At 44.9% G+C, this 25572-nt stretch overlaps 1 protein-coding gene across 2 annotated transcripts in view; it reads right to left on the minus strand.

Annotated features, from left to right (window-relative positions):
* rab27b (RAB27B, member RAS oncogene family) overlaps positions 1–25572 on the minus strand; it is a 131956-nt gene that overhangs the window by 44683 nt on the left and 61701 nt on the right. The window contains exon 1 of one of the 2 annotated variants that reach the window (XM_059649633.1): positions 7580–7680. The exons of the other annotated variant lie outside the window; for it this stretch is intronic. The gene's annotated coding sequence lies outside the window, so the exon portion shown is untranslated. Of the gene's footprint in view, positions 1–7579; positions 7681–25572 lie in introns of those variants that run through there. 2 annotated transcript variants of the gene reach the window in all.

Raw genomic sequence — 25572 nt, forward strand, 5'->3', positions numbered from 1 at the left:
TAACATCCCCAATTTTAAATACTCAATCATTGGTGCTCATGGCTTCAATTGACTCAGCACAAGCTTTGCAATGCACTTTTTAAACCTCCCTGTCCCTTTATGTAGCTTTCCTACTTTTCGTCATCTCTTTGAAATTGCACTTCATGAAAGGGATGGAATGTAACCAAATTCAACTCAACTCGATTTCACATTTCTCAATTTGTAGCTTTCAAAGTGGAAGAGCACTGGCTAGCTTGGACAGCAGTAGACAGAGCTGATGTTAAGCGATCTCGTGACCTGGCAGTTTGGTTGATTGACTGGGGTGAGTTTTCCTACTCCTCCGAGTCTGCAAGGAGTGCTGCATAATTTCTTTTGGAGACGAATGCTCTTGCCTCACTTTTACGGCCTGGCCTCCTGAATCTGATGAATCAATGCAGTGCATGTATTAATTTACAATAGACTTTCAGTTGTACTGGCTTAAATATGTTAATATTCGGCACCATCTCACTAAAATAGGACAGCCACAGACTATACCACCTGCCATCTTGAAAATTCAGGCAGTCACACTTGCATTATATTGAGAGAGGTATATTTCAGTGTTTTAACCTACACCTTAACCTCGTTCACCTGCTGTGTGATGGTTTAATATTAAAGTCTTTGTTATAAATGACCTGACAACAAATAATCATTTGAAGGAGCAAATTGTGTGTACTGAAATTCAAGCTGAACGGGAATGTCAACATCAGCTTGCAGAATGTTTAACATTTTTAGTTCATGCGCTCAGGTGTGGGGGTTGCTGGCAAGGCAAGCATTTATTATTCAAGGTATAAACTAGCCAGACCTTATCCGTGTCCATGGAGCTATATATAAGGGAATTGATTTTCTCTTCCGGAATGCTATGATTATGTGGTTTTCTGTCATTGTAACCTGCCTCACCATGAGCATCACATGATTGTTCCACTGCATGCATGCACATTCCTGCACCTACCTGACATTATTTAATTCAAGAATTTCCTTACATTAGATTCAAATTTCCAAGCTCTCATTTCTCACTGTGATCCATTCAATTGCTTAATGAAACTTTCAAACTTTTGTTCGATTATGTCCCTTGATTGGCAGCCAGTCATTACAATTAATATTCATTGGTTTCATCACCGACACGGACGCCAACAGGTGTACGTACCATTTTCAAGGCACTCTTCAGTAACTCACCAAGCATCCTTCGGCAAACCCATGCCCTCTATCACCTCGGAGTGCAAAAGCAAAAGATGCATGGGATTACCACCGCCTTCAAGCTCCCCTCCAAGCTAAATACCATCCTGATCTAGAATTACGTTGCCATTTCTTCACTGCACCTGGTTCAAAATCTTGTAATCTCTTTCATCGGGCAGAAGATACAAAAGCTGAGAAAGACATAGACCAACAGATTCAAGACTACCTTCTTCCTTACTGTTATGGATGGGCCTTGTCTGAAAAGACCTTTCAAATTTCAAAATTAATGTTGACCTCGCTCTTTGTGCACCTTTTCTGCATCTATAACATTATATTTCTCACTCTGTTCTATTACACTTATGTAATTTGTATGTTATGATCTGCCTGTTGGCATACAACCCAAAACTTATCATTGTACTAGGTAAGTAATAATGGGAACTGCAGATGCTGGAGAATCCAAGATAACAAATTGTGGAGCTGGATGAACACAGCAGGCCAAGCAGCATCTCAGGAGCACAGAAGCTGACGTTTCAGGCCTAGACCCTTCAGAGAGGGGGATGGGGAGAGGGAACTGGAATAAATAGGGAGAGAGGGGGAGGCGGACCGAAGATGGAGAGAAAAGAAGATAGGTGGAGAGGAGAGTATAGGTGAGGAGGTAGGGAGGGGATAGGTCAGTCCAGGAAAGGTTCAGCCCAGCTCATCCCCTCCCCACACTGCATCCCAAAACCAGCCCAGCCTGTCTCCGCTTCCCTAACCTGTTCTTCCTCTCACCCATCCCTTACTTCCACCTCAAGCCGCACCTCCATCTCCTACCTACTAACCTCATCCCACCTCCTTGACCTGTCCGTCTTCCCTAGACTGACCTATCCCCTCCCTACCTCCCCACCTATACTCTCCTCTCCACCTATCTTCTTTTCTCTCCATCTTCGGTCCGCCTCCCCCTCTCTCCCTATTTATTCCAGAACCCTCACACCATCCCCCTCTCTGATGAAGGGTCTAGGTCCGAAACGTCAGCTTTTGTGCTCCTGAGATGCTGCTTGGCCTGCTGTGTCCATCCAGCTTCACACTTTGATCTTATTGTACTAGGTACATGTGACAATAATAAATCAAATCAAACCACATCAAACAGCACTGTGAGTGGCACCACATCCCAAATAGTTGAGCAATTCAAGAAAGTGGCTCACCAACATATTTTCCTGGCCAGTTTGGGATGGGCAATAAATAGTGGTCTAGTCAATGATGCCCATACCTCACGAATGAATGAAAAAAGCCTATAAAATGCAAGACGTTATCATCTTTAACCATTTAACAGGTGTAATGGTCAAAAAAATCTTATCCCTTTACATCTTTTGTTAATGTACACTCAGTAATGGCCGCTTGGTCTCTCCTAGCTGGTTCTGAAACGTCTTCCTTTCACATTGAATACAAAATTTCATTTAACTCCATCTCGCACTTGGTTTTGCTCTCAGAATTATAAAGGAGTTGCAACCAACCCCCACACACATCTCTTGCTCCAAAATCCATGGTGCAATCTATTAACAATTGAAATTAACAGAGATGTTACTTTTGATTTTCAAGCAAGTTCTCCTCTAAGCCACATACTGACTTGGAACTATATTGCCAGATCTTCACTGTTTAGCGGGTCAAAATCCTGGAACACCTTGAAAATCACAGAAAATGTGTCTATGACATGGGCCGTAACAATACAAGAATGCAGTGCTTTCCCAAACACTTTATGGATGGGCGACAGGTGTTGGCCTAACATGCAATGCCCATGTCCCAAGAATAATTTTTACAAACCAAGTCTAAAAGGCTTCTGTAAATTCAAAATTACACTGACTATGTAAATATTTAAGCGTCAGTAGTCTCATTGTAATGGTCAAAAGGCTTTACGGTACGGAAGTACATGCAATGATTCATGAATTATTCTGATTTAAAATGGTGGAAATATGCTAAAGGTTCATGGCTTTCCTTTCAAGCAAATTATATTTTATGCATCATTACCAGAAGATAACATTACTGACACAGATTGCATTAGAATTTTATTATTTAAAAACAAAAGCTTTTTTCAGGGCGATCATAACCATTTCTCTAGATAAGTAATTGACAAACGCATGGCTGTTCAGCATTACAGCAGGGCTTGGATTATTATAATGACATTATTGTATATCCATAATGTAATACTACATGACTAATGAGAAATTTCATTATCAGATCACTGACAAATGAACTATTTTGCCTTAAATATCTGAAGTTTCAATCTCTTCTGTTTGAGAATCGAGCACTTCCAAAACGCTTGGAAGTATTGACAATGCTGTCAAATTTATTTGTACATACAGCTCAAAGCAGCAAGCAGGGATATGTTCCTGCTCAATTAAAGGGTCTCTGCTGGGGGATGACAGAAGGAGTGCTGGCAACTTTCACCATTGCCTGCTAATCTCTATCTAGTGCTTTCAAAAAACTCTGTCCTCACCCAGTGCACTGTCAATTTGTAAACCTGGATCAGTGCCAAGTTGTGTTAGTGTGGCAGGCAGCAGGCACTACAATGAGGTAGGTTTTTTTATAGTTGTTACAAAAAGCATCAACTTCATAAACGATGTGTCAGAATGATGAAAGCAAGGAGATATGGTGAACATTCAGTGAACCACATAGCCTCAAATGTAAAGGATAACAAAACAATCAAACATGTTTGTCAATATTGTTATGAAACAGACTTGTCACAACAAAAACTGTAAGTCTATAAAACATTGTTTCACTTCATTTAAAGGTGAAGGGAGATCTTTGGCAGACTAAAATATTGGGGGTTCCTCTGAGGAGTGCAAGTGCATTGTTCGCATTGATAAAGGGAATGTCGAATTGAGTAAAACTCAGCTTGGCACAACATAATCAAGAAAATATTCCATTCCTTTCAACACGTACACACTCATATTACTTAGCATTGAGAACTACAAAAAATCTCAGAACCTGATGACTTGCTATTCCACACAGACTGCCCAAAGAAAACACACATTCTCCAGATTGAATAATCAATTATAGTAATACTATGCTAAGTTGGCAGCACATTATAACACAACATGCTCTCAGAATAAAGGACATTTTGTGGTGCACTAGGTAGGTGCTCTGGGTTCAAGTGCCATGTCAGGAAGGCTTCCCAAAGTGAGGTTCAGACCCTAACGCGATCACAAGCTGAAATTTCAAGTCTGCGAGCTCTAAGGCCACACCGTGAAGATCTGATCTAAGCTCTTACAGCTGCCTGCCCATTCTAACAGACTAGCCTTCCACCACAACCTACTGTCACAGATCTCATTGTCAGGTTGTGACAATTTTCATGTCTCGCAATGGGAAAAGGTTTGGGAAGCACGGCTCTACAGCTCTTATTAATCAATGCATTTGCAATGTGATAAAACAAAACAGTATAACAGTGGGAGAGCCTCCTGGTCAGCAACACCTGGTACTCATTGACACCCCTCAAGTCACAGCAGCTGGTCTAGGGAGAAAAAACACCAACGGAAACAGAGATAAGAATATTCTTTGGAGCCCACTTCTGAAATAATCACATTGAACTTGAAATGTTAACACTCTTTCTCTTCCCACAGATGCTCCCAGACCTGCTGAGTTTTCTCAGCATTGTCCGTTTGTATTTCAGATCTCCAGCATCTGCGGTAATTCTTTTTAATAAATGTTGTTTCTAAATGCAGGGAAGTCTCGAGTCCCAGATCAATTCTTCAGACTATGTGAAAATGGTCCCACCAGTTATCATTGGTACCGGTCAGATATATCTGTGACTAAGCACAATTCTCCATTGGCAAAACTAAACAACTTCTCTAGAACAGTACAATTGCAGAAACTTCTTCACACGAACTAATCCACTCTGTAAGGCCTGAAATATGGAGTAAAGTTTTAGCCTTAAAAGGAAATCTGATTTCAGACATGTTTTGGCACATAATCAAATATCTTAAAAGCCACTTCAACTTTTAAGATGTAAGTTTATGTCCCAAAAGGTGTGCATGTATAAAATATAAAAATAATGCAAGGAGATCAGCCAGCATCAGCAAGTATTAACATACTTAATTTTAAAGGGAGCATGGTGGTTTTGTGGTTATATTACTGGGCAAGTAATCTGGAAATCGGCTAAAATCAGAGAAAGTTAATACTAATTTTACAGTGTGCTTTAAGAATTTGAATTTGGCTTCGAAACAAAGAGTTGGAGTCAGTAAAATTGATCATGAAGCTGTCAAGATTTCCAATTGTCACCGGAGTGACTATGTTCTGTTCCATGAAAGAAACCTGTCATCCTTACTTGATCTGAGATAATGGGAACTGCAGATGCTGGAGAATCCAAGATAACAAAGTGTGGGGCTGGATGAACACAGCAGGCCAAGCAGCATCTCAGGAGCACAAAAGCTGATGTTTTGGGCCTAGACCCTTCATTTTCTAATGAAGGGTCTAGGCACGAAATGTCAGCTTTTGTGCTCCTAAGATGCTGCTTGGCCTGCTGTGTTCATCCAGCCCCACACTTTGCTATCCTTACTTGATCTGGCTAGTGTATGAAACCATTTCCTTGTCAATGTTGTTGTCTCCTAAGTGTCCACTGAAATAGTCCAGGAGTCATTTAATTCATCAAACAGTGATTAACACTGTATAGAAATAGTTGAAGAAGGTCCACAGCCAGATTCTCAAACTGGGGATGGAAAATAAATTATGCCAGAATCTCAAGAATTAATTAAATTGATAATCAATCTGTTTGGCCACATTGCAAACACATCTGCCGTGAGCATCAGAGTTGTAGAGCAGTGTTTACCGATTGTGACCCAATTTCAAGGCTTGAAAATATACCACTGACAGACCAATAATCTACAGTGCTATGCTCTGTTATGTATTTTATGATTTTTGTTCACCAGTTACTGAAGGTAGATATACCAGTGCAGCAAGCAGTAAGGAAGGCAAATGGTATATTGGCCTTTGTAACAAGGGGATTTGAGTACAGGAACGGGAATGTCTTGCTGCATTTATACTTGAATATTGTTTGCAATTTTAGTGTCCTTATCTAAGGAAGGATGTTCTTGCTGGAGAGGGAGCATACAAAGGATTACCACACTGATTCCTACGATGTTAGGACTAACAATAAGGAGAGGTTGAATTGGTCAGCATTACGTTTGCTGGAGTTCAGAAGAATGAGGGCGGGGCTGATGCAGAGGAGGTGGGACTCATAGAAACCTATGAAATGTTAACAGGACTACACAAGGTAGATGCAGGAAGCACGTTTCCAATGGCCAGGAGAGTTCAGTACCAGGGATCAAAGTTTAAGCATACAAGACAAACAATTTAGGACTGTGATGAGGAGAAATATCTTCACACAGGGAGAGGTGAGCCTGTGGAATTAGCTACCAATGGAAGTAGTGGAGGCCAAACAGTTGAAGAACTGTGTGATTTCAAGAAAGACCTGGGGTTAATGGGATCAAAGGATTTGAAGTAGAGTTATGCAGTGAATGTTCAGCTATGATCATATCAAATAGTGGAGAAGGTTTGGAGGGCTGAATGGCCTACCCTTGCTCCAATTTTCCATGTCTCTATTTCATTTCAGATTTTTAGTACATGCAGATTTTTTCCCTTTCACTTTGCATGCCAACATACAATATGGGATTTAAATAGACTAATTTGCATGTCTTGCAAACATATCAACACTCTTACTAGGATTTAAAGCTGTTCCTCCTGTAGAGGGCAAGCTTCCTGAATTTCAACTTGGTAACTTAAGGCAGCAAACACCGATACAAACAGTACTGGAAAACCAGACAAAAGCCAGGAAAAGTAAATAGAATTGTGGAGAATAATAATCTACAACGTAGGAAAGCTGTAGGTGCACTGAAAACAAAAAAAGGCAAATCCAAAACGGATACGCAAATTCCTTTTCCAGGAATATACTTTCTTTCACTGAGTTCATTCTGTACATGCTACAGTTACAGGACGGCCTGGTTCTGACTGAATTCTGTACGTTCGCATCGAGTAAGTTAAATGCAAGTTAAAACTTGTCAGAAGTCAGGTATTCAAATCCTGAAAAATGTTTGAAAAATAAATTGCACAGTTTTCTCCTACTTCAGGAAGATTATTACTTTGGGTTGTTTTGGGTATGAAATTGGTAGTGGAGACGACAAAAAACTAAATCACACCGCTGAGAATGAATCCTGTTTAAAGAAGTAAAAGCTCTCCTGAATTCGCAGATCCTGATCAACCACTCACTGAACCACTGAAGTGTAAATGTTGGATTTATGGAAACAATATTTAACCAGGCAGGTTCACTTTTAACAGTCCAATCAAGCACCGGTGCAAAAACAAGAACATCTGACCAGAAGCATCAACATTTTGAAGAATATTTAAGAGAAGGACTTACTGATTGTGCCCCGGAAATGCTGGCTTTTCTCCTGTAGCTCTGGAGGTAAGAGAAATGTCAGTGACAGCTCCACCTCTGACTGTGCAGTGAGCAGTATCTGCCTTTGCACAGTCGGGAGGTGTGGTTTCCAGCAGCAATTTGAGAAACTCACCTCAGACCAATTTTTTTTTCGCGTGTGTGCATTTGTACATGGGCACACATCATACTAGGCATCACTGGACTTCTGACACAATTCTACCACAAGCCTACTGTCATTCAGAAATCTATAAGATTCCTCCATTTGTTTTATATTCCAATCTTAGGTTAGTATTTGTCAGTATTTTCATAGCTTTATAAATTGTCTGTGAACTGAAACTGACAGCAATTCTGAAGTATATAATGGTTAAAACAATATGTGAAATTAAAGAAAGCAAAGCTTAATGATTTTTTTTCCCTAAGGCTAGAAGCAAACTAAGATATTAAGCTCCAGAACAAAAGTTAAATCGGTGTAATTTCCCTTCTGCAGTTGTAACTGAAATTTTATTTTTGGCTTTGTTGATCGACAAATGTTTGATTAATTTTCCTAACTGTTAGTTATCATAAGCATTAAAATAGATGCCCGAGGAATATCAGGAGAAGCTCTACTAAAACTGAACTTTTCAGACTTAGAGAAACAACAAAATAACTAGCAACAGAAATGGCAAAACTGAAAATATTTCCAGGACTAACGGTCTGCAATTTTAGCACAAAATTATATGAATTCATTTTGAATCTACTTACCTGCCAAGTACTGCTTATTTTTTTAATTGCTGAACAGAATCCATCCTTTTATAAGACACAATGTTCTTTAAAAAAATTTATTGTCAAACACTGTTTTCCTAATCTGCTCCTAAATTCTCCAAAGGCATCTGTCGACAGAAATGTTTCTCGGATAGCAATCTACCACCGGCATTTCAATGACTGACCACTTAAGGGGGTAAACATTTTAGATTATACAAATTAAGGTTATGCACTCCAGTGTTGGGCATTGTGTTAAAATCTCAACAGCAGATTAGCAATGCTTAGGAGGTGAAGATTGTACATAAACCAGCAAATTGCTGGAAAATGAATGTTGTCAAACTGCAAAGTTCTCATTTTCCTTTAAGAAACTTGAGGGACTCAAGGCAGCTATTGCAGTATTTTTCCTCCTTTTTACTCTGTATCCCTCATCATTTCACACTGTACATTACATTGTTGCCTTTAATGCTTTAATGTTTCATATCATACCTCCTGTCACATTTCACTTTGTCATTAAACCATTTTCTATTTTCCACTTAAAAACTTACAGATCAGAACAAAGCAAAGTACAGTACAGGAACAGGCCCTTCAGCCCATAAAGCCTAAGCCAACATATGACACCTCTTCTAAACTAAAAACCTATTGCTTCTATGCAGTCCATATCCCTCGGCTCCCTGCCTATTCATGTATCTGTCAAGATGCCGTTTAAATGTTGCTATTGTATCTGCTTCCACCACCTCTATTATTCTATTTCTTTCCCTGTATGTGGACTTCTGCCCTGCCAAATGTCCTGTTTCTCTTCTGCTTCAAAGCCATTCATCTGTAATGGCTTATATCTCTAACATGGAGAATGCACACTTCAAACATTGACTTTGGTTCACCTGCAGACCTAAGCCATTGTAATGTGCAAGAGGACCTGATTTATGGTGCATTTTGCCATGTGTACACATGATTTCATCATTTCCTACGATATGTGGACCTTTTTCCTCCATGTTCCTCACTGAAACAGAGAACCATTAATCAAGACAGCTTCAATACTGATCATAATCTCTGCACCCATTCTGTTTTGCCTTATTGTTTCCTGTTTTGTTTTTGTCAATGTTTGCTGACACCTACAACTGCAGGCCTCTGTGCTTGTGTGCTCATGCGGCGCCCTATTCCATAAACACAATATGTCATGGCAGTGCATTTACATTCAATGTAATGTGCAAATGCTCTAAGTTTTTTGTGGAGTTGTGAAAATAGATGCAGTTATTGGCTATAGGATTCCAAACTAATTGATGACTTCTAAATTGCTATTGTTTTCAGAGGTTGGAGGCAAACTCATTTCCAAGTAGCTGCATTTTACAGGTAGAACATTGAAAACTCAAAGCAAGATCTGTAAGCAGTATGATGTAATTATTTTTTCAGCTATCCTCACATTTACATTCAGATCATTAACCACTGCACGTTCTCTAATAGTCAATTAACCCAATTTTTTACCTATTCTCTCAGAGAAAATTTTTGAAATGGCACATTTTAAAATGATACAATCTATTGACTAATTTGAATGTTGAATGCTATTTGTATCAGCCTTAAAGGTTCAGACTGTGAGAGGTCAGGAAATCAGTGAAGCAACACAAATATTGAACCTGTAACCCGGCCAATCTGCTTTGAAACTGCCTATATTTAGTTTTGCCAACAGAACAGTAATGGGATCAATGTGCTCCCAGGAGGGGGATTAATCGTTTAGATATTTTTACAAAATTGTTTGTCTCTCAAATATTTTCCATCTGTCTGGGGCCTTTCATCACCTCGGAATATCGTAAATCACAATTAACAGCCAATGGCTAAAGCCTACCATGTTTTGGCTAAGTGATAGTTCTGATAAATTTCATGAGGGGTTTGTCTCCATGAGGCCTTATGAGTTTCCTTGCTGTATCTTACCAAACCTGCCTTATTAATGACCTATCCCACCCCTTGGCACTCATCTTGTCTAATCTTAGCCACATTCTGTCACTTGTCTGAGAAGCAATAACTCATCACTGCTGGAGTATCCTAGGAGGAACTGGAATCCCTGACATTGGAGCCATCTTTAAAATCCTGTTGTGCACCCAGACTGTCAGTGCTGTCAGTCCTGAGCTACCATTCATGGTTTCTAACATTTGTCTCTTATGTGGCACCTTGACTCATGAAATGACAGCTCCAGGTCCTGGAGGATGGAAGTAATATGGAAGGGTGATGTCCTCTTCCCACAATAAAGCCAAAGGAGTCTAACAGACCACACCATACCAACCAACTCTGAGGTTGCCACACAGGTCAGTGTGGGCTCACCTACGTGGAGAATTGCACAGTAGTATAAGGTGAAGGTCAATGACGTTCTCAACTGAGCCAAAATAAGTGATACCATCTCCCTTCTGTTACCTTACACTCCATCTCTGTTACTGTACTCACTTCCCACCAAGGCTCATGCTCTACCAGTCTCATTATTGCCTGCAATATCTAGGCTTACTCACTTTCACCAACCCCACTCCTCCACATTGCTAACACTGCATGCCCTTTGTGCTACCTGTTCACTCAATTGGGGCACCTCCTCTCTTAACTCCACTTGCAGAGTAACAGCTGTGTCATCCATAGTTCATCTTCCTTAAAAACTGCCTCCCTTAGACCTAAAGGAAAACTGCCACATTTGTGAACCAGAGGGGTTCTTCTGACAATTGACAATGAATTCTTAATTCTGGATGTTCATTGAATTCAAATTCTATCATGTGCCCTGGTCGGATTCAAACCGGGTCACCCGAATGTTATCTGGGTCTCAGGATTAACAGCCCAGTGATAATACCACTAGGCCATTGCATCCCCCACAATAGGTAGGTAATGTGCTGCTTGACATTGGCTCTTCACCTGTCATGAGGTGTGGATCCCGATCCTGACAGCCCCGAGCAGCTAACTGACTGTGTACTAGGCCTCTCGACTGGTATCAAAAGCCGCCCTTGACTTACCATAACAAGACCCCCTGACTGAAGGCCATCTGCCAGCTGTTGACTGGCAACTACAGACAACCTTAACAGGCTTCCTGACGTTGTACCTGTGCTGAACAATATGGTAACAATGTGGGATAACAAAGTGTGGAGCTGGATGAACACAGCAGGCCAACTAAGATGCTGCTTGGCCTGCTGTGTTCATCCAGCTCCACACTTTGTTATCTCGGATTCTCCAACATCTGCAGTTCCCATTATCTCTGGTAATAATGTGGGTTTGAATTTGACCATGGATAGAATTTGAATTCAATAAATATCCAGAATTAAGAATCCATTGTCAATTGTCAGAAAATCCCCTCTGGTTCACTAATGTCCCTTGGGGAAGGAAACCGCCATCCTTACCTGGCCTGGCCTACATTTGACTGCAGACCCACAGCAATGTGGTTGACTCTTAACTGCTCTCTAGACAATTAGAAATGGGCAATAAATGCTGCCTCGCCAGCAACACTGTCATCCTGTGAATGAATACAGGGATCATGACTATGGCAATACATCAGTAGAGTGAGTCTGGTATACCTGGGTGAGGTAGCAAGGAGCAGAAAGGTGAGGTAGGCATGCTGTCAGCATCCAAATAGGCTGAAAAGGAGTACGTGTGAAGACAGCAAGGAAGCAGCCCTGCGATGCAGCCTGGTCCAGTCTATGAGCTGGATGTGCATCTCTGAGTACATAGTATCCTGCTGCAGTACTGCAATGAGGTGTAGTACTGAAGTACAGAAATGGACAGTAATTGGATATGGGATGAGTGTGACCAGTGACCATTGAACATGCCCTGAGAGCGAGTTTTGAGAAGATTTGTAGCTCAGGTTGAGGTTCTGGATGTGAGTTTGCTCGCTGAGCTGGAAGGTTAGTTTTCAGACGTTTCGTCACCATTCTAGGTAACATCATCAGTGAGCCTCTGATGAAGCGCTGGTGTTATGTCTCGCTTTCTATTTATCTGGTTAGGTTTCCTTGCGAGCAAACTCACATCCATGCCCTGAGAGGTTGCTGCCAGGTGTACAGCATGGAGGTCCTTTGGAGCAAGTCACCAGATAATTGCTCTGACTTCAAAGATTGGCTGGTATCCATTTGCTCACCATGGATGGCAGGAAAGAAAACTGCATCATAATGAGGCATGAGGTTCAGGTAATATGCTGGTTAGCAACCAAAAATCCCCTTCAATAGGCAACAAGCTGCTGCCTCGGAAGAACATTGTCATTGAATGAATCGCTCTTAGTGCCAAGATAGGTCTTGAGGTGATGATGACTAGACGATCTATCCCTCAATCACCAACACAAAAATAAATATTGGCCAGGAAATTAAGGAGAACTCCCTTGCTACATTTGACATAGTGTCGCAGGGTCTATTACATGCCCCAGTCAGCAGAATGGTCACTGGGTTAATATCCCATTCAACAGCCTCAACAACACAGAACACCCTCAGTCTTGCACTGCAGTGTTAACTGAGATGTATTATTTCACGTCCTGGAGCAAGATCCAAGCTTACATGTTTCTAACTGAAAAGACCAAGTATGAATGATTGAGCCACAATCTTCACTATTTCTAGATTTTATCTCATTTTTTTCCTCCCTGCCAGATAAAGGGAGGGTTGAAGAGGTAAATGCATTTCTAGCATTGTTGTAGGCTACAAGTAGTGGCAATGCTTTCCTGTCCCTGAAAGCTAGACAGCTTTTGACCCCTTGATGAGACCCCCATGACAGGGCATATCTCCCACATTGGACAGCTCTCTTGCCACATGCTTAATGACCAAAATACATGGTGTTTTGGGAAACCCAACACAACCAGAACTCCATCGCCATCCATGGAATCTCAGCCCAATTTTGCAGCAAATGTTTGAAGTCAATGATCTGCATCAGAACTGGAAAATGTTAAAGGTTTTTGTTTCCTTTTCATTCTTGGCATTTGAACTTCACTCACAAGGGTAGTGGTGATTATTCCATCAAACTCCTGACTTGTAACTTATAAATGGTGAACTGGCTTTTGTAAAGTCAAGAGGAGAGTTATCCACTACAGAACTCTAACGTGCTCTCCGTAGCCACAGTATTTATATGGCTGGTCCAGCTCAGCTTTTGGGAAATTGACTGGGGAGGCAATGGCCTAGTGGTATTAGAGCTGGATTGTTAATCTAGAGGCGCAGATAACATCCTGGGGACATGGGTTCAAAACCTGCCATGGCAGATGATGGAATTTGAATTTAATAAATATCTGGAATTAAGAATCTAATGATAACCATGAAACCATTGTCGATTGTCAGGAAAAGCCCATCTGGTTCACTGATGTTCTTCAGGGAAGGAAATCTGCTATCCTTACCTGGTCTGGCCCACATGTGACTCCAGACCCAGAACAATGTGGTTGGCTCTTAACTACCCTCTGGACAATTAGGGATGGGCAATAAATGCTACCTAGCCAGCGATGCCCTCATCCTATGAATGAGTAAAAGTAATTAGTAAACCTGAGGATGTTGATTGTGGAAATTCAATGATATTAATGACATTGAATGTGAAGATGCAACAGTTAGATTCTCTCTTGTTGAAAACATTCATTGCCTGGCACTAATGTAATGTGAAAGTCACTAACCAGTTATCAGACCAAGCCTCAGTATCTGAGGAGTAAGAAATATCAACGAGTTAGCCTTGCACCATAATTTCAATGGAAGTTTTTTCTAGGTCTTAGCAACCATCCAATTTTCTTTGCTGTTTTAAGGTGAAGCTTTGATCAACCTTAAGTTTACACATCTACTTTCTGATTATGGAATTGCTCCCTATCAGTGGAAGAATATTTAATTGCAGTATGTGAATATGATGGAAACAAATGAGGTAATTAAAGTGACAAAATTTGCTGTTCTTTAAACTATACTGCACTTCTGCGCTTCATAAAATTAGCTGCAAGTTACATGCCCTGCAGATGACTTTCAAGTCCTATACTCTCAAAGTGATAAATGACTGTTAACTGGACAATTCTTCATTAGTTTAATATTATTCAGGGTCTCCGAAGCTTTATTTGCCCAGAAGACTCAAATTCACTTTCTTTTTCATTGAATTTTATGAATCATTTTGTACACAGCCAACAGAAGAGAACTGCTTAGACTCTGAATACCAGTGATGACTCAGATTAAATTTGTCATAAGAAATTTTATTGCTGGGACTGATTTCTTTTGTCCTTATTGGCAAGTATCATGTTGTCAGAAGAACAGTGAGTAACCATACCAACCTATCCATATCGACACCATATCAACCTTGTTAAAGAAGACAAGTTGGCTGCAGATATCTGAGCAAATTTTGGAATTAATGAGTGGTCTTTGTCAGTTCTTCAGCAAAGTCATCATCACCACTGCCACGTATTTATATAGTATTTCTAACACAAATAGACTTCGTCAAAAAATTTCATGGAAGAGACACCAAAGAGGGAGAAAGTGTGTATAAAAGAGTGGCCAAAGGGATGCTCAGAGCAGACGCATTTGAAATGCTGTGTAAAGAAGCAGAAATGTCACAAGACAGAATGTAAGATGAATGAAAACATCAAGATTGACATTGGAGCAGAGAAATGGAGACAGATTCAAAACCGCAAACAACACAGATACATAAAGCTAGAGGATGTTGCCAGAAAACATAGAGACACACTCACTTGACAACAAGGGTTTTGACCGTGGGCTGGATTTTACTCAAAATTAGCTAGGTGTCATTTTCAGGAGTTCCACAGAACGTTTCAAGACAGGATAGGTGAAGACAAATTTTTTCCACTGTTTTAAGTTTCTGGAATTAGGGGCATTGTCTAAAAATTAGGGTCAGACTGCTAAGGAGAGATGTTAGGAAGCACTTCTACACACAGAGGGTGGTAGATGTTTGGAACTCGCTCCTTCAAAAGGCAACAGATGCTGGATCAGTTGTAAGTTTTAAATCTGACAGAGATAAATTTTTATTAAGCAAAAGTGTAAAGGGGTATGGGCAAAAGTTATGGAGTTAGGTCACAGATCAGCCGTGATCTCATTGAATAACAGATCAAGTTCAGGGCTGAATGGACTACTCCTGTTCCTATATGCCCCTATGGTGTACGTCCAGGACCTCCAGTAAGTTTACTCACACAATTCTCTGCTGTTCATCTCATAATGTATGCATCAAGCCCCTATGGTGCTTCTCCCTCACTCACCAGCGGCAGAACGACTTGGTGCTACCAAAACATTCTGGGACTCTTGCCCCCCACGACTGTATTAAATACCTGATGCACCAGGTCAATAACTGCAAGCCAGGAGCTGCCATTCGGAGTATGCTGCTGACCAATTCCAAAGGACTTCTCAGAGAGGTACCCCAATTCACCAACAGGGATCGGGAAGTTCTGCTGGATGACATGGTGAAGAAGAGGGTCATCTTCTTTCCTCATAATTGCAAGAGGGAGCCACAATACCAGAATGTGCCAGTGTAGTCTGACATTGCCACCTGGGTCAGTGTAATGTTTACAGTCCAGGGAAATGCCCAGTATTGCAGCAAGCAGATTAATCACCTGCTGTCCTCCCCTGGAATAAGCTACCTCATGCTCTCTTGAACTCTGCAACTCACCTGTCAACAAAGCTCATAGTTCACCAGACTTATTTGTTTATTATTATACATTTGCAGGATGTAGGTGTCACTGGCTGGCCAGCATTTTTTGCCCATCCCTAGTTGCCCTTGAGAAGGTAGTGGTGAGCTGCCTTCTTCAACGGCTGCAGTCCACCAGCAGTGGGCTGACCCACAATGCTACTAGGGAGGGAATTCCAGGATTTGGACCCAGCAACAGTGAAGGAACGGCAATATATTTCCAACTCAGGATGGTGAGTGGCTTGGAGGGGAACTTGGAGGTGGTGATGTTCCCATATGTCTGCTGCCCTTGTCCTTCTAGATGGATGTAGTTGTGTTTTTGACAGGCGTTGTCTGAGGATCTTTGGTGAATTTCAACAGTGCATCTTGTAGATAGCGCACATTGCTGATACTGAGCATCGGTGGTGGAGGGAATGGATGCTTGTGGACTTAGTGCCAAGCAGGTGGGCTGCTTTGTCTTCGATTGTGTCAAACTTCTTGTGTGTTGTTGGGGCTGCACTCATCCAGGCAAGTGGGGAGTATTCCATCACATTCCTGACTTGTGCCTTGTAGATGATGGACAAGCTTTGAAGAGTCAGGAGGTGAATAACTTGCCGCAGCATTCCTAGCTTCTGGCCTGCTCTTATAGCCACTGGATTTATGTAGTAAGTCCGATTGATTTTCTGGCTAATGATCATTCCCAGGGTGTTGATAGTAGGGGATTCAGTGATGCTAACACCATTGAATATTATGGGGTGATGGTTAGATTGTCACTTACTGGCGATGGTCATAGCCTGGCATTTGTGTGGCACATATGTCACTTGCCACTTGTCAGCCCAAGGCTGGATGTTGTCCAGATCTTGTTGCATTTGGGCATGGACTGCTTTAGTATTTGAGGAGCCGCAAATGGTGCTGAACATTGTGCAATCATCGGTGAATGTCCCCACTTCTGACCTCATGATGGAGGGATGGTCATGGAAGTCCAGCATGCCCTCTGCACATCCTATTCACCTACTCAGGATACCTCACCACCCTTCCCTCACCTGCATCAACACAACAGTGAGAGGAAGAACAGATTAGGGAGGTGGGGATGAGCTGGGCATGACTTGGGATGCAGTAGGGGCAGGGACTATTTTGAAGCTGGTGAAGTCCACATTGATACAATTGGGCTGCAGGGTTCCCAAGCGGCATATGAGTTGCTATTCCTGCAACCTTCGGGTGGCATCATTGTGGCACTGCAGGAGGCCCAGAATGGACATGTCATCTAAGGAATGGGAGGGGGAGTTGAAATGGTTCGTGACTGGCAGGTGCAGTTGTTTATTGCAAACCGAGCATAGGTGTTCTGCAAAGCGACCCCCAAGCCTCCGCTTGGTTTCCCCGATGTAGAGGAGGCCACAAGTTGTATAGCAGATGCAGGTGAACATTTACTTGATGTGGAAAGTCTTCTTGGGGTCTGGGATGGGAGTGAGGGAGGAGGTGTGGGGGCAAGTGTAGCATTTCCTGCGGTTGCAGGGGAAGGTGCCGGGTGTGGTGGGGTTGGAGGGGAGTGTGGAGCGAACAAGGGAGTCACGGAGAGAGTGGTCTCTCTGGAAAGCAGACATGGGTCTCCCCTCCCCCCACTGCATCCCAAAACCAGCCCAGCTCGTCTCCGCCTCCCTAACCTGTTCTTCCTCCCACCTATCCCCTCCTCCCTCCTCAAGCCGCACCCACATTTCCAACCTACCAACCTCATCCCACCACCTTGACCCGTCCATCCTCCCCGGACTGACCTATCCCTTCCCTAACTGCCCACCTACACTCACCTTTACTGGCTCTATCCCCGCCTCTTTAGCTTGTCTGTCTCCTCTCCAACTATCTTCTCCTCTATCCATCTTCGATCTGCATCCTCCTCTCTCCCTATTTATTCTAGAACCCTCTCCCCTCCCCAACCCCCTCTCAGATGAAGGGTCTAGGCCCGAAACGTCATCCTTTGTGCTCCTAAGACGCTGCTTGGCTTGCTGTGTTCATCCAGCTTCACACTTTGTTATCCTGGATGTGGTGGCAGCCGTTTTTCATTTCAATTGGGTACTTGCACTTTGGACAAAGGTGGAAGGCAACACAGGAATCATCGAATGAGCTGTACGTTTTGCCTCTCTATCTAACTGACCCCCAACAAAAATTTGTGATAATGGGAACTGCAGATGCTGGAGAATCCAAGATAATAAAATGTGAGGCTGGATGAACACAGAAGGCCAAGCAGCATCTCAGGATCACAAAAGCTGACGTTTCGGGCCTAGACCCTTCATCAGAGAGGGGGATGAGGTGAGGGTTCTGGAATAAATAGGGAGAGGGGGGAGGCGGACCGAAGATGGAGAGAAAAGGAGATAGGTGGAGAGGAGAGTATAGGTGGGGAGGTAGGGAGGGGATAGGTCAGTCCAGGGAAGACGGACAAGTCAAGGAGGTGGGATGAGGTTAGTAGGTAGGGGATGGAGGTGCGGCTTGGGGTGGGAGGAAGGGATGGGTGACAGGAAGAACAGGTTAGGGAAGCAGAGACAGGTTGGACTCGTTTTGGGATGCAGTGGGTGGAGGGGAAGAGCTGGGCTGGTTGTGTGGTGCAGTGGGGGGAGGGGGCGAACTGGACTGGTTTTGGGATGCGGTGGGGGAAGGGGAGATTTTGAAGCTGGTGAAGTCCACATTGATACCATTGGGCTGCAGGGTTCCCAAGCGGAATATGAGTTGCTGTTCCTGCAACCTTCGGGTGGCATCATTGTGGCACTGCAGGAGGCCCATGATGGACATGTCATCTAAAGAATGGGAGGGGGAGTGGAAATGGTTTGCGACTGGGAGGTGCAGTTGTTTATTGCGAACTGAGCGGAGGTGTTCTGCAAAGCGGTCCCCAAGCCTCCGCTTGGTTTCCCCAATGTAGACGAAGCCACACCAGGTACAATGGATGCAGTATACCACATTGGCAGATGTGCAGGTGAACCTCTGCTTAATATGGAAAGTCATCTTGGGGCCTGGGATAGCGATGAGGGAGGAGGTGTGGGGGCAAGTGTAGCATTTCCTGCGGTTGCAGGGGAAGGTGCCGGGTGTGGTGGGGTTGGAGGGCAGTGTGGAGCGAACAAGGGAGTCACGGAGAGAGTGGTCTCTCCAGAAAACAGACAAGGGTGGGGTCGGAAAAATGTCTTGGGTGGTGGGGTCGGATTGTAGATGGCGGCAGTGTCGGAGGATGATGCGGTGTATCCGGAGGTTGGTGGGGTGGTGTGTGAGAACGAGGGGGATCCTCTTTGGGCGGTTGTGGCGGGGGCGGGGTGTGAGGGATGTGTTGCGGGAATTGCGGGAGACGCAGTCAAGGGCGTTCTCGACCACTGTCGGGGGAAAGTTGCGGTCCTTGATTTCTTTCTTCCTTGTCCTCCGTGTCAACCCCAATAGCTTTGATCTTTCCTGTGCTGGAGTCATAGAGTTTTATTGCACAGAAATTACCCTTTGTGATCAATGCTGGGAATATTACCTGGGTTGTGAAAGGTCATTATGATGCCTTCTATATCTATATCTGATTTGCTGGTACTAACTACAGTCAGGTTGGCTAAAGGAAGCGGCTTATCTGTGATTGTGACACAACCAAAGGAAAAGCATGCAGGATACAGACCCCTGATTTTTTCAATGAGTTATAGCTTATTGATGGAATTATCAAATTGGTTAGGAGTGTTAGATTAATCAAATGTGAAGGTGAGAAATGTGTAGGCGAAGATTTCTGCAGCAGTGAGGCAAGGTAGAGTTGAAGTGAGGTGCAGTTACTCAAAAAGAAGGAGACAAATCTGCTGGCAAATATGTAATGGATTTTCAAACTCAACTCAGGGGCAAAAAGAACATTGAACCTATGATGCAGTAGTTCCTTCCCAAATAAGTGCCAAGGAAGATGATGGAATTAGATGCTCATGTGTAGTGTTTTGGCAGGAGCCAGACATGACAACTTTAACCTTACCAATGTTAATTTTAAAGAAAGCTTAGTCTTCAATGTTAATGTCAGATAAACATTGAGTTAGATAGAACTGTATTGGGTTCTTGAATCTGGTGAAGGCAAGCAATAAAATTGGTGAGTTACAGATGCAGACTGTCTTGCAGAATTGTAACAGAGACATGGTTGAAGCAAGGGCAGGACTGTATTAAACATTCCTGGTTACAGAGTTTCCAAGAAAGATAAAAAAGGAGAAAAGGGAGGAGGGTTGGCTGTACTGTTTAAAGAGAGCACTTCAACACCGGACATAAACAATGACCCAAAATGTTCAAGGACAAAATTGCTTTCACTAGGCCTAAGGAATGGGAATAGTGCACGTACATTGCTTGGTTTGGACTACAGACTACCAAGTAATTGGAAGGATGGAGATGAATAAATTTGCAAGCAAGTTGTAGAAAGGTTAAAGTATTATAGAAGAATTATCATGAGGATCTTTAGTAACTTGAATATAGTTTTGGGTAGGGACACTGTCAAGTGCAGAGAAGACAAGTATACTTAAACATATTTTTCAGGAGAATTTTCTGCAGCAGTACGTATCCAGTCCAACGAGGTAGGAGGCACTGCTCAACTGGGTTCTTGCAAAGAGATAACGAGAACTGCGGATGCTGGAGAATCTGAGATAACAAAGTGTGGAGCTGGATGAACACAGCAGGCCAAGCAGCATCTTAGGAGCACAAAAGCTGACATTTTGGGCATAGGCCCTCATCTGATGAAGGGTCAAGGCCCGAAACGTCAGCTTTTGTGCTCCTAAGATGCTGCTCGGCCTGCTGTGTTTACCCAGTCCACACTTTGTTATCTTGGGTTCTTGCAAAGGTAATAATGAAAAGGTCAATGGACAATCCAGGGTAAAAATAATAATTTGAATAGAACTGACTTCAATGGGATGAGACAGAGCTGGGCCCAATAGACTGGAACCAAATGTGTGAAAAACTGTAGCTGAACAATAGGCTACCTTCAAAGAACAGATGATATGGGCACAGTCAAGGTCTGTTCCCTCAAAAGGGAAAGGTGGGACAACAAATTTAAAAAGTGGATAGGGATTAAGATAAAGATGATAAAGTGTGATAAAGAAATGTTCTCGATAAATTACAATTGAGAACCAAGCCAAATACAAAGTGTTCAAATCTATGCATACATAGATTTTGGGAGAGAATCCAACATTTTCATCATCATTTATGAGAAGAAATACTCCTGGGATTTAATTGGGATCTTTAAATAATTCACGTTATGGACAGACAATCTGCAAACATGAAAACAATTAGGATCAGAATCTGTGTGACATCTAGCAAAAAGAACTTCTCCTTCCAGCCTTAAAAAGGAGATATGATTTTACACAAACAGTAAATTAATCACAACATTAACAAAGTAAAGCATGACTGTGGGAAGGGTGGTTCACATGACTCACTGGTTAAAGGAATGGGAAAGAGCTATTTTGAATATTTTGGGGAGCTTATTTATAACAATTTGATTTCAATGATAAATCAAGCTTAAAGCATAAAGAAAACAGACCTGCATAAAATCTAAATCCTTATGAAGCAGAGTCAGTGGAATGCGACTAAATTTATAACATCTCAACAACTAAATGATCTATGTCAACATTTATGGTCTACATGAGCTTCCTCCCTCACCTCTTGACGTAACCTCGATAGCAAATGCTTCTATCCTCCTTTCCTTCATGGGAAAATGGGATCAGCATTTACTAAAGCTTTACCCTATTTTATTATAAGATAATAAAATGTGAGGCTGGATGAACACAGCAGGCCAAGCAGCATCTCAGGAGCACAAAAGCTGACGTTTCGGGCCTAGACCCTTCATCAGAGAGGGGGATGGGGAGAGGGAACTGGAATAAATAGGGAGAGAGGGGGTGGCGGACCGAAGATGGAGAGTAAAGAAGATAGGTGGAGAGAGGATAGGTGGGGAGGTAGGGAGGGGATAGGTCAGTCCAGGGAAGACGGACAGGTCAAGGAGGTGGGATGAGGTTAGTAGGTAGATGGGGGTGCGGCTTGGGGTGGGAGGAAGGGATGGGTGAGAGGAAGAACCGGTTAGGGAGGCAGAGACAGGTTGGACTGGTTTTGGGATGCAGTGGGTGGGGGGGAGGAGCTGGGCTGGTTGTGTGGTGCAGTGGGGGGAGGGGACGTACTGGGCTGGTTTAGGGATGCAGTAGGGGAAGGGGAGATTTTGAAACTGGTGAAGTCCACATTGATACCATATGGCTGCAGGGTTCCCAGGCGGAATATGAGTTGCTGTTCCTGCAACCTTCGGGTGGCATCATTGTGGCAGTGCAGGAGGCCCATGATGGACATGTCATCTAGAGAATGGGAGGGGGAGTGGAAATGGTTTGCGACTGGGAGGTGCAGTTGTTTGTTGCGAACTGAGCGGAGGTGTTCTGCAAAGCTGTCCCCAAGCCTCACATTTTAATTCTCCAGCATCTGCAGTTCCCATCATCTCTGACCCTATTTTATTATATTCATTCTCAGGGTATGAGCATCCCGAATTGCCCTTCAGAGGAAGTTAGTGTGCTGCCTTCTTAAACCATTGCAGCCTATGTGGTGTGTTTGCAGGGACAATGATAAAATTGCGGGTCAAGATGGTGAGTGGCTTGGAGAGGAATCTGCAGGTGATGATGTTCCCATATATTTGCTGCTGTTGTCCTTCCAGATGGTCAAGTCCCAGATTTGGAAGGTCCTGTCAAACAAACCATGGTTGCGTGCATCTTGTAGATCTGTGCACTGCTGCCGCAGAGCATCTAATCTATTCACTTCAATTCTTCCGCCATTTAGGCATGTTTCATACTCCTTGGATCAAGTGTTTTCTCCTAGGTTCAGTCGTGAATTTATTAGTATTTATTATAAATTTACTGGCTCCTCATTTTGGGTTCTGTCTGTCTACCTATAAAATGATCTCATAATTTAAAAGCCTTTAATACTTCTGGTATTATGTATGAGAGTAAGTCAACCTTCCTTCATCAAAGATAATAAAATGTGGGGCTGGATGAACACAGCAGGCCAAGCAGCATCTCAGGAGCACAAAAGCTGACGTTTCGGGCCTAGACCCTTCATCAGAGAGGGGGATGGGGTGAGGGCTCTGGAATAAATAGGGAGAGAGGGGGAGGCGGACCGAAGATGGAGAGAGAAGAAGATAGGTGGAGAGAGTGTAGGTGGGGAGGTAGGGAGGGGATAGGTCAGTCCAGGGAAGATGGACAGGTCAAGGAGGTGGGATGAGGTTAGTAGGTAGCTGGGGGTGCGGCTTGGGGTGGGAGGAAGGGATGGGTGAGAGGAAGAACCGGTTAGGGAGGCAGAGACAGGTTGGACTGGTTTTGGGATGCAGTGGGTGGGGGGGGAAGAGCTGGGCTGGTTGTGTGGTGCAGTGGGGGGAGGGGACGAACTGGGCTGGTTTAGGGATGCAGTAGGGGAAGGGGAGATTTTGAAACTGGTGAAGTCCACATTGATACCATGTGGCTGCAGGGTTCCCAGGCGGAATATGAGTTGCTGTTCCTGCAACCTTCGGGTGGCATCATTGTGGCAGTGCAGGAGGCCCATGATGGACATGTCATCAAGAGAATGGGAGGGGGAGTGGAAATGGTTTGCGACTGGGAGGTGCAGTTGTTTGTTGCGAACTGAGCGGAGGTGTTCTGCAAAGCGGTCCCCAAGCCTCCGCTTGGTTTCCCCAATGTAGAGGAAGCCGCACCGGGTACAGTGGATGCAGTATACCACATTGGCAGATGTGCAGGTGAACCTCTGCCCAATGTGGAATGTCATCTTGGGGCCCGGGACGGGGGTGAGGGAGGAGGTGCGGGGACAGGCGCAGCATTTCCTGCAGCTGCAGGGGAAGGTGCAGGGCGTGGTGGGGCCGGAGGGCAGCGCGGAGCGAACAAGGGAGTCACGGAGAGAGTGGTCTCTCCGGAAAGCCGACAGGGGAGGGGATGGAAAAATGTCTTGGGCGGTGGGGCCGGACCGCAAATGGCGGAAGTGTCGGAGGATAATGCGTTGTATCCGAAGGTTGGTAGGGTGGTGTGTGAGAACGAGGGGGATCCTCTTGGGGCGGCCGTGGCGGGGGCGGGGCGCGAGGGACGCGCCGCGGGAAATACGGGAGACGCGGCCAAGGGCGTTCTCGACCACTGTGGGGGGAAAGCCGCGGTCCCTAAAGAACTTGGACATCTGGGATGTGCGGGAGTGGAATGTCTTATCCTGGGAGCAGATGCGGCGGAGGCGGAGGAATTGGGAATAGGGGATGGAATTTTTGCAGGAGGGTGGGTGGGAGGAGGCGTACCCTAGGTAGCTGTGGGAGTCGGTGGGCTTGAAATGGACATCAGTTACAAGCTGGTTGCCTGAGATGGAGACCGAGAGGTCCAGGAAGGTGAGGGATGTGCTGGAGATGGCCCAGGTGAACTGAAGGCTGGGGCGGAAGGCGTCGGTGAAGTGGACGAACTGCCCGAGCCCCCCCGGGGAGCAAGAGGCGGCGCCGACACAGCCACCAATGCACCGGAGGAAGAGGTGGGGTCCGGGGCCCGCGTAGGCGCGGAAGAGGGACCGCTCCACGTAACCTACAAAGAGGCAGGCATAGCCGGGGCCCATGCGGGCGCCCATGGCCACCCCCCCAGACCGCAGGAAGCGGGAGGAGTCAAAAGAGAAGTTGTTGAGTGTGAGGACGAGTTCAGCCAGGCGGACGAGAGCGTCGGCGGAGGGGGACCGGCCGGGCCCACGGGACAGGAAGAAGCGGAGGGCCCCGAGGCCATCCCCATGCGGAATGCAGGTGTACAGGGACTGGACGTCCATGGTGAATATGAGGTGCTGGGGGCCAGGGAACTGGAAGTCCCGGAGGAGGCGGAGGGCGCGGGCGGTGTCACGGACGTAGGTGGGGAGTTCCTGGACCAAAGGGGAGAAAATGGAGTCCAGATAGGTGGAGATGAGTTCGGTGGGGCAGGAGCAGGCCGAGACGATGGGCCGACCAGGGCAGGCAGGCCCGCGGACCCTGGGAAGGAGATAGAAACGGGCCGCGCGGGGCCGGGGAACAATGAGGCCAGAGGCTGTGGGTGGGAGGCCCCCCGCGGCGACGAGGTCGTGAATGGTGCCGGAGACGACGGCCCGGTGCCCAGGCGCGGGGTCATGATCGAGGAGGCGGTAGGAGGTGGTGTCGGAGAGCTGGCGTCCGGCCTCGGCGATGTAGAGGCCAGTGCGCCATACCACCACTGCGCCACCCTTGTCTGCGGGTTTGATGGTGAGGTTGGGGTTGGAACGGAGGGAGCGGAGGGCTGCCCGTTCTGCGGGGGAGAGGTTGGAGTGGGTGAGAGGGGTGGAGAGGTTGAGGCGGTTAATGTCTCGACTACGCATTATCCTCCGACACTTCCACCATTTGCGGTCCGGCCCCACCGCCCAAGACATTTTTCCATTCCCTCCCCTGTCAGCTTTCCGGAGAGACCACTCTCTCCGTGACTCCCTTGTTCGCTCCGCGCTGCACTCCGGCCCCACCACGCCCGGCACCTTCCCCTGCAACCGCAGGAAATGCTGCGCCTGACCCCGCACCTCCTCCCTCACCCCCGTCCCGGGCCCCAAGATGACATTCCACATTAAGCAGAGGTTCACCTGCACATCTGCCAATGTGGTATACTGCATCCACTGTACCCGCTGCGGCTTCCTCTACATTGGGGAAACCAAGCGGAGGCTTGGGGACCGCT

This window comes from Stegostoma tigrinum, chromosome 1, assembly GCF_030684315.1.
Source record: "Stegostoma tigrinum isolate sSteTig4 chromosome 1, sSteTig4.hap1, whole genome shotgun sequence".
In the NCBI taxonomy this organism is placed as follows: domain Eukaryota; kingdom Metazoa; phylum Chordata; class Chondrichthyes; order Orectolobiformes; family Stegostomatidae; genus Stegostoma; species Stegostoma tigrinum.